Here is an 11,557-nt window from a genome sequence, read left to right on the forward strand (position 1 = left end):
TGTGACATCTTCTATAGCAAATAGTTTGATGAATGTCAAGTTTCTTCTCAAGTTAGGGATGTGTGTGTATTTATTTAGCTTATCTCCAATGACCACAATATTCATAAGTTTGTCATTAGCAAGAAGTAATTTTTCATAATTGCCTATATAACAGTTTATCATAGAAGTCACAATTGAGCCCAATATCCACATCTCTAATAGACTCTCTGAATTGGATATCAATGCATTCTGAATATCTTCCACAATGGCATTCAAAATCTCTTCCTTTGGCTGTCGGCCTTGTTCACGCTTCTCATTCATGTATTCTTTCATTATATAGAAATGCTAGCCATAATAACAACATCCACTTGGACGATCTTGAGATTGTTTTTATTGTGATTTGACTGTGGTTTTCACCTCGCAATTTTGATCAGGATCTGCCTTAGCTATTGCTTTTTTTTATAACACGCTCTAACTTTTAATATTTAAATATAAGATAATCCATTTTCCCCATCTTCATATTGTCCAATATCCTCGTTGAGAATGAAAACTCTGATGTAATTAAGGTTCAAGGTAGACAATCCATAAGAACTACTAACAATCATGATAATGTCATTACAACTTTTGGGCAAGCATAGATCTCATCGTCAAACTTGACATTCATGAAGTTCAACAATCTCATGATTGTTGAGGGCTGCTCATAAATATAATATAGTGCCTTCAAGACCCCTCTTATAGTAGTCTCATTGAGGATTTTGAAAGCAACATTTAGAGGAGGAATGGGCCAATAATCCTCAAAGCTTGTCCTTCCATTAGTTCCTACTTTTCCTAATCAACTAACTTTGACTTCACTTCCTTTGATGTTCGATGGAGATTTCACTGGTACAAATAATCATCTATTTGCATCTTTTTAAAACCTAAAGTTTTGATCATTGATATTAATAATTTTAATCTTCTCATCTTTCATGCTTAGATCTAAAAAAGTTCTAAACCAAAGCTCTGATTCCAATTATTAGGAGAGTAATAAAGCTAAGCAAATAATCAAATGAAGATGAGAGAAAAAACACAAGACATGAAAATTTACGTGGTTCAATAAGATCCATCCATATCCACGATCACATAAAATTCAAGTAGTTTCACTAACTTTCAAAAAGTATAAATAAACAACTTCTCTTCATATATTATGATGATTTATAGTTACAAGTTTGCAAAAATGCATTCACGTACTCCACTTGATAAAGTGTACAGCATGCATCTATTGTAATTGATGCTAAATAGTGAACGGCATGCTACTGCTATAGGAGACAAAGACTGGAGTAGAATAAAGCAAGCCAATAAAGAAGGATGTTGTAGACTTTTTTCTTCCTAAGGGAAAGGTATCTCAAAATGGAAGTCACCTCAATTCCCCTTTCTCTCTACTAATGAACTGAGAAGAATGTAAAGCACTTCACAATTTCTTATTGGGTGTTTAATTTTGATATAACCAATAGTTAAATTTGTTTTCCTAAAAAATATTAAAAATATATATTTCATTGACCCAACCCACCCTTGTTAAAAGGAATGAAAATTTATTGGATTGCTATTCTGATTAACATGTCCTATTTTCACAAGAAATAAAAAACTTAACACAATGTTTTCATTATTGGTCCAAACATAGAATTAAGTTTCATTTATTCTAGCAAATAAAAGCTGTAAACTAATTTTAACTATTTCATTGTTTCTAATCAAATACTTTGAAAACAAGCTGGCCCGATAATATAAACCAATTAAGATTGAAGGGTGTACATACCTGATCCAAGGGAAGAGTTATACCTGCATGTAGAAGAAAATTTTTAGAAAGAATAGAAATTTTACAGCAAACTGAACTTTTACTAAAACCCTTTTAATTGCGCAACCTTTTGATTAAATAAACAAATAAAGACATCACAGCATCCTAAGAAAGTCGGAACGCTAAAGCTTTAAATTTCCAACATGGAAGTAAAAAAAAAAAAGAATCACTTAGAAAAAATATGACAGACAATTGCAAGTCTCTATATCAAAACACTAGACATGAACAATGTCTATAAACATGCACAAACTTTGATACCCTTTAAATAACCAATCATTCATAGCCAACAAGAGAAGTGATTTTGTACATAATCAACGAAATATCCAAATATATTATCTGAAATGAGAAATTGCATTTTCAACTCTAATGATCAAGCCACGGTTCTCATGCATATTTTATGGGTACCCCATTTATCGACAAGTAATCCTTTATTTCTACTAAACAAACAAATAACCCCTAAACCTTTGACAGAAAGTAGCAAAACGCTAAAAGTAGAAAAAACTAAATAAGTTGTGCAAATCAGAAAGCCCTTCAATGAAATTGTTTAAGTTGCTTGAGGCTACTGATCTTATATTCAAGGCTGAGAAATCTCCCTTTAGTAAGCTCTTTAAATCTCCTAAATCAAAATTCTCTGGAGGCTAATTCATCAATCATTATTGAGAATAATTGATAATGATGAAATTGATGAATACTCCATCATGTTTAACATTGACGGTAAGAACACAATATTCGGAGCAATTGAATTTGTTGTTATCATTGCATTGAAGTTTGAAGAATATCCACCTAATGAGGAATTTAAGAAGAAGAACACAATTAATAGGCTAATTGATAACTACTTGGATTGACACAACAACTTCATGAATACAAACCTAGAGACCTAGAGAAACTGAGAAAGCATTCATACAGGGTATTAAGATGGATGATATGTGGAAGTTAGATTTATATCACATTGTAGATGTTGTTCTCCTAAACTATGATAAATACAATGTTACCTTTACTAAGATGTTAGGCTTGGTTGAATATGAGAAATAGATATATTATTCTTTGGATATCCTTGGGGTTGGACATCATGGGAGAGGACATTAAAATGGCTAAAAAAGAATATGGTACACTATGAAGCACTAACAAGAAGAATGTCCTAGCACAATACATTATAATTGTATATAACACATTATTGTATTATTAGACAAAATAGGGGTGTCAATTCGGATTCGGGTCCAACCTAAGTTGACCCGGGCATAAACGGGTTGACTCAAACCCGACCCGTTTAGCTAGATGCGTCAGGATATACAACCCGGACCCGATCCACCTGGGTTACTGGTTGACTCGACCCGACCCGACCAACGAACCCCAACCGAACTTAATGGGATTTCAAAAAGTTAGTTACACAGCATCGATTGGATGTTTTTTTTTTTTTGTCTTGTACATATACATATTATAACCCCATTGATTTGATATATATTTTTTGGTAAATTTAATGGTAAATATAGACGCATATCTTGATATGTATTGTTTTTTTCAAAGAAGTTTTCTAATAAAAAAAAGTTTATTAAAATTTAGTTACACGGCATTGATTATTTGTATGTTTTAAAAACTGAACGGAGTTCAAATAATTTCTTAATCATTGTTTAGAACAATTTTACATCATTATTTTTTTCTTTATTTCAAAAGTCTTTTTTACTAAAGGGTTAGCCAGGTCGACCCGCGGGATTTCGGGTCAACCTGAACTCGACCCATTTTACAAACGGGTAAAAAATCTGAGCCCGGACTCGACCCGTTTTACAAAAGAGTCAAAAATCTGAGCCTGGACTCGACCCGTTTTACAAACGAGTTGATCCAAACCCGGATTTTTTCAAGTTGAGTTTGGGTCGTGTCAATTTTTGACACCCCTAAGACAAATGAAGTCATCCCAAATCTTGAGAGAAAATATGCATAGTTACTTAGAGATCGAGCACCAAGAATGTTGAGCTAGAAGAGTAATAAAAGTGCTCACAAATAAATATTTTTATTATGGATGATGAATGAAGATGCAAGTGTTATATGAAATATTGTGTTTTAAAGGTTAATTTATCCGACCCCACGTAGTGGGATAAAGGCTTGATGTTGTTGTTGTTGTTGTAAAGGTTAATTTGTGGTGGATTGCTATTATAAATTAACTTGCAAAACTTTTATATTATTTTTGTAAGCAATTCTTTACCTTACATTATTGCATATCATTAAGAAGTCTATTGTACATAATCTTTTCAGTGTATCCATATGAGAGTTTTGAATAAGAATATGTCACGATCAGTGACCCAACCGGATATGATCAGATACCACACAGGTCATATTGTGACTAGTCGTAACAAGAACCAAAAATTGATCCTAAGATCCAACTAGAGAAATGCTGAGGAAAACTAAACTTCTTATTTATACAACACAGAGTCACTATCAAATATAATATAAAGCAGAAAACTAAATCTCAAAAATAATTTTGATATATATCATCCAAAAATACATGTAAAATTTGAAGTTTATCTACGATAATATTTGGCAACAGAAAGTACAACAAAAATAAAAGTCAAGCCTGTAAAAATGAAACTAGCCAAAAAAAGTATATATACAGTACAGATCATAGCCTAATATCAACACTACTCAGCTCATTCCTTACCCTTTCCCAGATCTGAAAAAGAAAACAAAAATAAGAATGAGCTAATACAACTCAATAGGTCATTATAGCCCAAAACAAAAATCAATAAATCCAACCAAAAGAGCTGGAAATATTGAATTAATAAACTGAAGTATTATGTGGAAATTGAAACGAATACTAACACTGAATTTTAATATGCATTTAAGTAACTATTGAAATTGTACTAAATCCGACAAAAAATATAATCAAACATTTCAAAGTAATTATCAGAATGATTCTCAGAGCACAATTTTTTATATATAACAATTAATAGAATATGACCTCACCGCCAATATAAACCCTTTTGCCACCAACAAAATCTCTTCTTGTCGCTAATCAATCCATTCTTAATAAATATAGCCCTCGAGCTCCAAAATTTTCAATATATAATATAGCAAAATCCCTTTTCGCCGCATATTCAAATATTTCATTCACATGTATTGAAAATAAAGTGTATTGTACACTACTGAAACAATCACAGTATTGTTGTATGAGTACAAAAAAAACTCTAACGACTATCAATAATTTTTAACTCTGTTGCGGACTAGAGTATACGCGGTGATAGAGTTAGAAAATCTCCGTCTCAGCGTTGTACGGATATCTAGCACACAAACAGGAGAGAAATAACACCCGGATTTTTACGTGGAAAACCCTGAAAAGGGAAAAAACCACGGAGCCACGCCAAGTTGGAATAATTTCACTAGTATATGTTTGAGGTACAAGAGGCTGACTCGTCCTTAAAATTTAGGACGATCAGATTACAATGCTTCACTTCCGGATTAAAATCCAATTACAAATAAGTTGTGTATTCGATTTGAATTCAGAATAGCTTAAAATTCTGACGTCACTTGGAAATCGAGCAGAGTTCCAATGTCACTTAGAGGTCGGGCAGAATTCTAGCATTATTTTGGCGTCGGACAGAATTCCGGCGTCACTTGGGCAGAATTCTGGCGTCACTAGGGCGTCTGGCAGAATTCTGGCATCACTCGGGCGTCGAGCACAACTCCAGCGGTGGTCGAGAAGTTATTCCATCCTATCCTTCTCTTCTCTTCTTCTCTTCTTCATGCTTGGGTTCCCTCTCAGATAAATGAGGGTCTATTTATAGATATTCTGGAGTGGCATAGCTTGTAAATATGTGAGAGATCAGGGGTAAATAGGGAGTGGTCGGATGGACGGCCGATATTGAATCCCTTGATCGTGCACAGTTCAGCAAACATTTGAAGATCTTAATGATGTCGGAATTTGGAGATCTTGGCCTCGTTGGATTCATCTCGTCGAGCCGCTCGATTCAACTATAAGAACGTCATATTTGGAAACTGTTTGGTAACTCAAATTATGGTTTGAACTTTCTGACATCGCTTCGTGTGCTTGATTTGGACTCATTTGGTCTCGGATTGAGAAAAAACTATAAAATCCCCCCCCCCCCCAGGGATAGAAAGAAACTTGCACCTTCTCCTTTTCTCCTTCTGGCTCTCTAATAGTTCAGGCTTTCCGTTGTTTTTTCAATAGGTGACTTTCACTACTTGACTCAGCGCCTCTCCTCTTGTACATAAGTTGGAGACTTCCCATCCTTTTTCTTCTTTCTCGCCCATTTTTCTTCCTGCTCTAGAGGCTTTATGCTATCTTTCATAGGTGATTTTCCCTACTCAGATTAGCGCCCCTCTTTAGTAAAGGAGTTGAAATGGGTGATCACACGTCCACCAGAAATCCTCCTGCCAAAGTAGATCGCCCTGTCGCCTGATCTAAGGTTTCGAAGAAGACTCACAAGGCGCCGAAGACTGATGATGTTATCTCCACCATCATTGACGATTATTTCATATCCTTTAGGAAAAATTTTCATTTCCCTAGCGATCTGGTGATAAAGGTGCCGACAAGATCTGATCGTGCCCGTTTTCCTCTCCTGGGATATGTGACGGTGTACTTATTCAGTTTGCGAGCAGGGCTGCGGTTTCCACCATTTCCTGAATTGATTGACATTCTGACGGTCTGTGGAGTGAGTTTATCTCAATTTTCCAACAGTGTCATGTCAATCGTAATGGGCCCGATCATACTTTTTAGAGACCGTGGAGTGGTGCTATCTTCAGAATGCCTTTCTCGGATGGGGCGTCTCATTAGTGATACGTAGGGTCGTATTTCTTTCAGATCCAAGTGGTTGGATATTCGTACTCGAGACCCATCGAAAGATTGGATTAGCGACTTCTTTTATGTGCAAAAGGATTTAAATCTTCAAGAAAAATTGGCAAAGTTGAAGGAGTTACCCGTCCCCCTTCATATTGGAGCAGAAGATTTGTTGAAGATACTTGAGCTTTCTGATATCGATGCCCTACATAATGAGGTGCATTATTTGAGTAGATATAATGATGAAGAATACTTGTTCAATGTGGGATTATTTACTCAAGTAGGAAGATCGCATGGACAAATGTTAAAGAGGTCTATGAAAGTTCCAGAGGCAGTTCCCCAACCTCCAAAAATTCATTCTAAATGACTAGGGAGTGAGGGAGATTTGCAAGCGTCAAAAAAGAAGAAGGCGTATGAAATTTTGGCAGTCGTCAGCAAAGGTCCTCGTATCTCTCCCTCAAAGTTATATATTCCAGAAGATGTTTTGAAACATCAGTGCATTAGTCGTCGACGGGCTGAGGAGTTGGTGAGTTCACATTTTCTTCTTTCCTTTTGTATTTTTTCAAAGAATATATCTCTTACACATTTTTATTTTTGTTGCTTCATTTGAAACAACATACTGATTTCTAGCTTGAGATGACTAAGACCTTGAATAACTTGAATAACAAATTTGTGAAGGTCAAATACCTTCAGGGAGAATAAAGAAGAAATATGATGGCAAAGTGAAGAAGAGGAAGGCGGTGGAGGAGCAGCTAGCAGAGTGTAGAGCAGAGTTGACAAACAGGATAACTTTAACCTCCTCCCAAAATGAACGGATGGATCGTCAATATATAGAGTTGGTGGATGCACAGGAGACGATCAACCAACAGATGAGAGATCAACAAATCCTTGAAGCTGAGAATAAGAGACTCCAAAGTATGCTGTCAGAGAAGGAAGCCCAGCAGTTGTCGTCTGCAGTCATAGAAAAGTTCAAGAAATCTTATGCTTTCAAGATAATTATTGAGGATCATGTTCAGGATGCTCACAATCATATTTATGATGTGGAGGTGAAGGCTTTAGAGGCAGAGTGTATGGAGGATGGCTTCATTAAAGGTTTTATGAAGGGCGTGCGTGCGTGCAGTGCAATATAAGACTGGAGCAGAGACCGAGGGGTTAACTCCTTGCTAGGTTTCTGGTGATTCTTCTTCAGACTGGTGGTGAAGAATTTGAGAGTGAGTTGCACAAGGCTTTTTCCTTGGAGGAGGACGAGGATGAGATTGAGATCCTTTAGGATGGCTTTGATGTTGTTTTGTACCACTTCGTTTTCTTTCTAGTGATTATATATGTGTTAGATGCTAATGCTTTCATATGATGTACTCGATGTTCAGTGATATATATAAAGAAATTATTGATATCTCTCTTTTTTCACATGCATATAAAATTGACTCAAATTTATTTTAATGAGAAATATTTTAGTTGCTTTTTTTGACGAGAGATATCCTACTTAGATATCCTGACCTATTCGAGGTTGTTAATCAAAGCATTTGCTTGATGATTTAAACCTGTATGGAAGAGGTCGGATCAAATCCCCTTGGGATTGATCGTCTAGTGATTTAGATACAACGTAGATTGTGTATTTCTCGAATCAATGATAAAGATTTTGAGAAGTTTTTTAATTTTATATAAGAAAAGATAATATCACAACAATATGAACATCACATTACTGTATTATATAAGACAGTACAACAATTCCCTAGTATAACTTAGGAATACTGAGGAAGAGTTCTCCCACAATTAACACACAAAGGGGTACTAAAAGTAAGCATAAAACTTAAAAGATACAAATCATAACTACTTGGGGGGGACATAACACAAGACATACTACTAGCAACATAACACGAGACAAATAGTATTATCAACTCCTACTGATAGTACTTGCGAAGGTTGCCGACATTCCAAGTTCGGGGGAGCATTTTTCCACTAGCATCCTTCAGTTTGAAGGTTCCAGGTATGACCATAGCCGCCACCAAATAAGGATCCTCCCAGAGGGGGGAGAGCTTATTACGCTGAGGGCCTTTTCCAACGGCTTCGATGCTTAGCAGAACTAAGTCCCCAATGAAGATAAGTCGAGGTTTCACCCTCCAATTGTAGTGACGAGCAATCCTTTGGTGGTATGAAGCGGTCCTGAGTGAGGCTTCATCTCTTACTTCTGGGAGGAGATCCAAGCTTGTTCTAAGCCTCTCCTCGTTTCTATTGAAGTCAAACGCCTGAACTCTGTTGCCCGGGACTCCAATATCAACCGGTATGACTGCTTTTGTACCAAAATAAAGGTTATACGAGGTTTCTCCTGTAGGAGTTCTGGCAGTGGTCTGATAAGCCCAGAGGACATTTAGTAGTTCTTCAGCCCATTGCCCCCCAACCTTCCCTAGGTGTGTCTTCAGCCCTTTCAAAATTGTTCGATTTGTAACCTCTGTTTGCTCATTTGCTTGAGGATGGGCGACATCTTTATGAATGAGCTGAATATAAAAATCCTTATAAAAAGATGTAAATATCTTTCCAGTGAACTGTGTCCTGTTATCAGTGATGACTCTTGCAGGAATGTCAAAGCGACAGACTATATTCTTCCACAAGAACTACTTGGCATTTGCTTCAGTAATCTTTGCCAAAAGTTTTGCCTTCACCCATTTGGTGAAGTAATCTATAGCCAAGATAATGAATTTTCATTGTCCAGTGGCTATAGGGAAGGGTCCCATTATATCAATTCCCTATTGGGCAAAAGGCCAGGGACTTTGTAGTGATGCAAGCTCCAGAGCTGGTGTATGGGTGAGATTGAAATGCAATTGACAGTTTTTGTACTTTTGAGTAAACTCAAGTGCGTCATGTTTCATTGTAAGCTAATAGAATCCCTGTCTCATGATCTAGTAAGCCAACGCTCTTTCTCCCAGATGTTCTCCACACACTCCTGAATGAACTTCTCTGAGTGCATAATCAGCTTATGAAGGTGGGAGACTCTTGAGATACGGTCCAGTGAAGGCGCAATTATACAACTCGACACCAATAATAGTGAAATTAGTTGCTTGTCTCCGAAGTCGTATTGCAGCCAGGGTTCTTCAGGTGTACCCCATCCAGTAAAAAAGATAAGATGAGATTGATTCAAGATGCCTCTTTTAATTCATCGATTGATTGTATGACCCAAGGACCTTGAATAATTGGAAAGTGGATCTCCTCGATACACTTTCCTTTATAAACATCTCCAATTATTGATGTAGCAAATTTGGAAAGGGCATCTGCTCTTTTATTTTGCTTTCGGAGAATATGAATGATCTAATGCTTCTTTATACGAGTTAAGAGTAACTTCAAGAAGTTGCAATACTGGGCCAATAGAGGATTATGGATATCAAACTCCCCTTCCACCTAAGAGGCGACTAATTATGAATTAGTGTGGACTACTAAATTCTGTACCTCACAGTCAATTGCTAGTCTCAATCCAGCAAAAAGGTACTCGTATTCTGTTGTGTTATTTGTTGTCAGGAACTTGAGTCGGAGCTCATACTCAAAGATAACTTTCTGTATAGAGATCAACAAAATTCTATCCCTAGCACTGGAACTTCCAAAAACTCCATCGACATACAACGTCCAGCATGGAGGAGAAGGCAAAGCACTTGGTTGAACATCAGATACTAGGACGGTGCATTCAACTATGAAATCTGTAAGTGTTTGAGATTTAATATCGGGCCTAGGCAAGTAGTGGATATCGAACTCTCCCAGCTCTATAGACCACTTAACAAGCCTACCTGATGCTTCTGGCTTTTGCAGTATATTTTTCAGCGGTAGATTTATGTGAACCTCAATTGTATAGGCTTGAAAATAAGGGCATAGTTTTCTGGCAGAGTAAACTAACGTCATTGCAGTCTTATCTACTCGAGGATAACGTCTTTCTGTTTCAGATAAAATTTTGCTAACATAGTATATAGGACGTTGTACAGCATTTTTTTAACCAAGACCGAACTAATGGTTTGGACAAAAACAACCATATATAAATACAATTTCTCTCCCGGTGTTGGTTTAGAAAGTAGTGGCGGGGATGCCAAATACTTTCATAATTGTTCAATGGCTTCTTGGCATTTATCGGTCCATTGGAATCCAGAGTTACGAGCACCTTTAAGTACCATGAAGAAGAGCATATATTTGTCTCCTGAATGTGCTAAAAAACGAGATAGTGCTGCAATTCTCCCATTTATCTTTTGGACCTCCTTGATATTCTTCGGTGGCACCATATCCCTTAGAGCATTGACCTTCTCAGGATTAGCTTCAATTCCTCTATAGGTTATTACAAACCCTAAAAACTTTCCAGAAGCGACTCCAAAAGTGCATTTAGCAGAGTTGAGTCGCATATCATAATGTCTCAATAAGTGGAAGCATTATTCCAAGTCAGAGATATGTTGAGATTTTTCAAGACTTTTCACACACATATCATCCACGTACACATCCATAGTACGCCAAATAAGGTTTTTGAAAATCTTATTCATAATACGCTGATAAGTTGCTCCAGCATTTTTGAGCCTGAAGGGCATCACCCGATAGTAGTATTACCCTTTGCTATTTGAAAAGCTGTCGCTTCTTCATCAGCAGGATTCATCTTTATTTGATTATAGTTAGAGTAGGCATTCATAAAGCTCAACATCTGATGTCCATAGGTGACATCGACTAATTGAGTCAATACGAGGAATCGGAAAGCTATCTTTCAGGCAAAATTTGTTGAGATATGTATAATTTATACACATTCTCTAAGCTCCTGTGATGCCCCAGATATCAATAGTGAAAGGATTCATCTGACATTCTGAACAATCTCCATTCCAGTTGCCTTAATCGGACCTGAAAATTTTAACCACATATAATGAGCTTACAAAGCCCAGCAGGTCACCAAAGCCTACAACTGAAATCAAAATACGGCGATGCTATCAATATGCAGGTCAATCAAATCA

The 11,557-nt window shown here is 36.7% G+C and overlaps 1 long non-coding RNA gene across 1 annotated transcript in view; it reads right to left on the reverse strand.

The window, feature by feature from the left end:
* Positions 1-1,701: 1,701 nt before the first annotated feature.
* LOC110095361 overlaps positions 1,702-11,557 on the reverse strand; it is a 20,871-nt gene continuing 11,015 nt past the window's right edge. The window contains exon 3 of the long non-coding RNA XR_003701686.1: positions 1,702-1,791. This is a non-coding gene — a long non-coding RNA (uncharacterized LOC110095361). The remainder of the gene's footprint in view (positions 1,792-11,557) is intronic.

This window comes from Dendrobium catenatum, unplaced genomic scaffold (assembly GCF_001605985.2).
Source record: "Dendrobium catenatum unplaced genomic scaffold, ASM160598v2 fragScaff_scaffold_946, whole genome shotgun sequence".
Taxonomy (NCBI): domain Eukaryota; kingdom Viridiplantae; phylum Streptophyta; class Magnoliopsida; order Asparagales; family Orchidaceae; genus Dendrobium; species Dendrobium catenatum.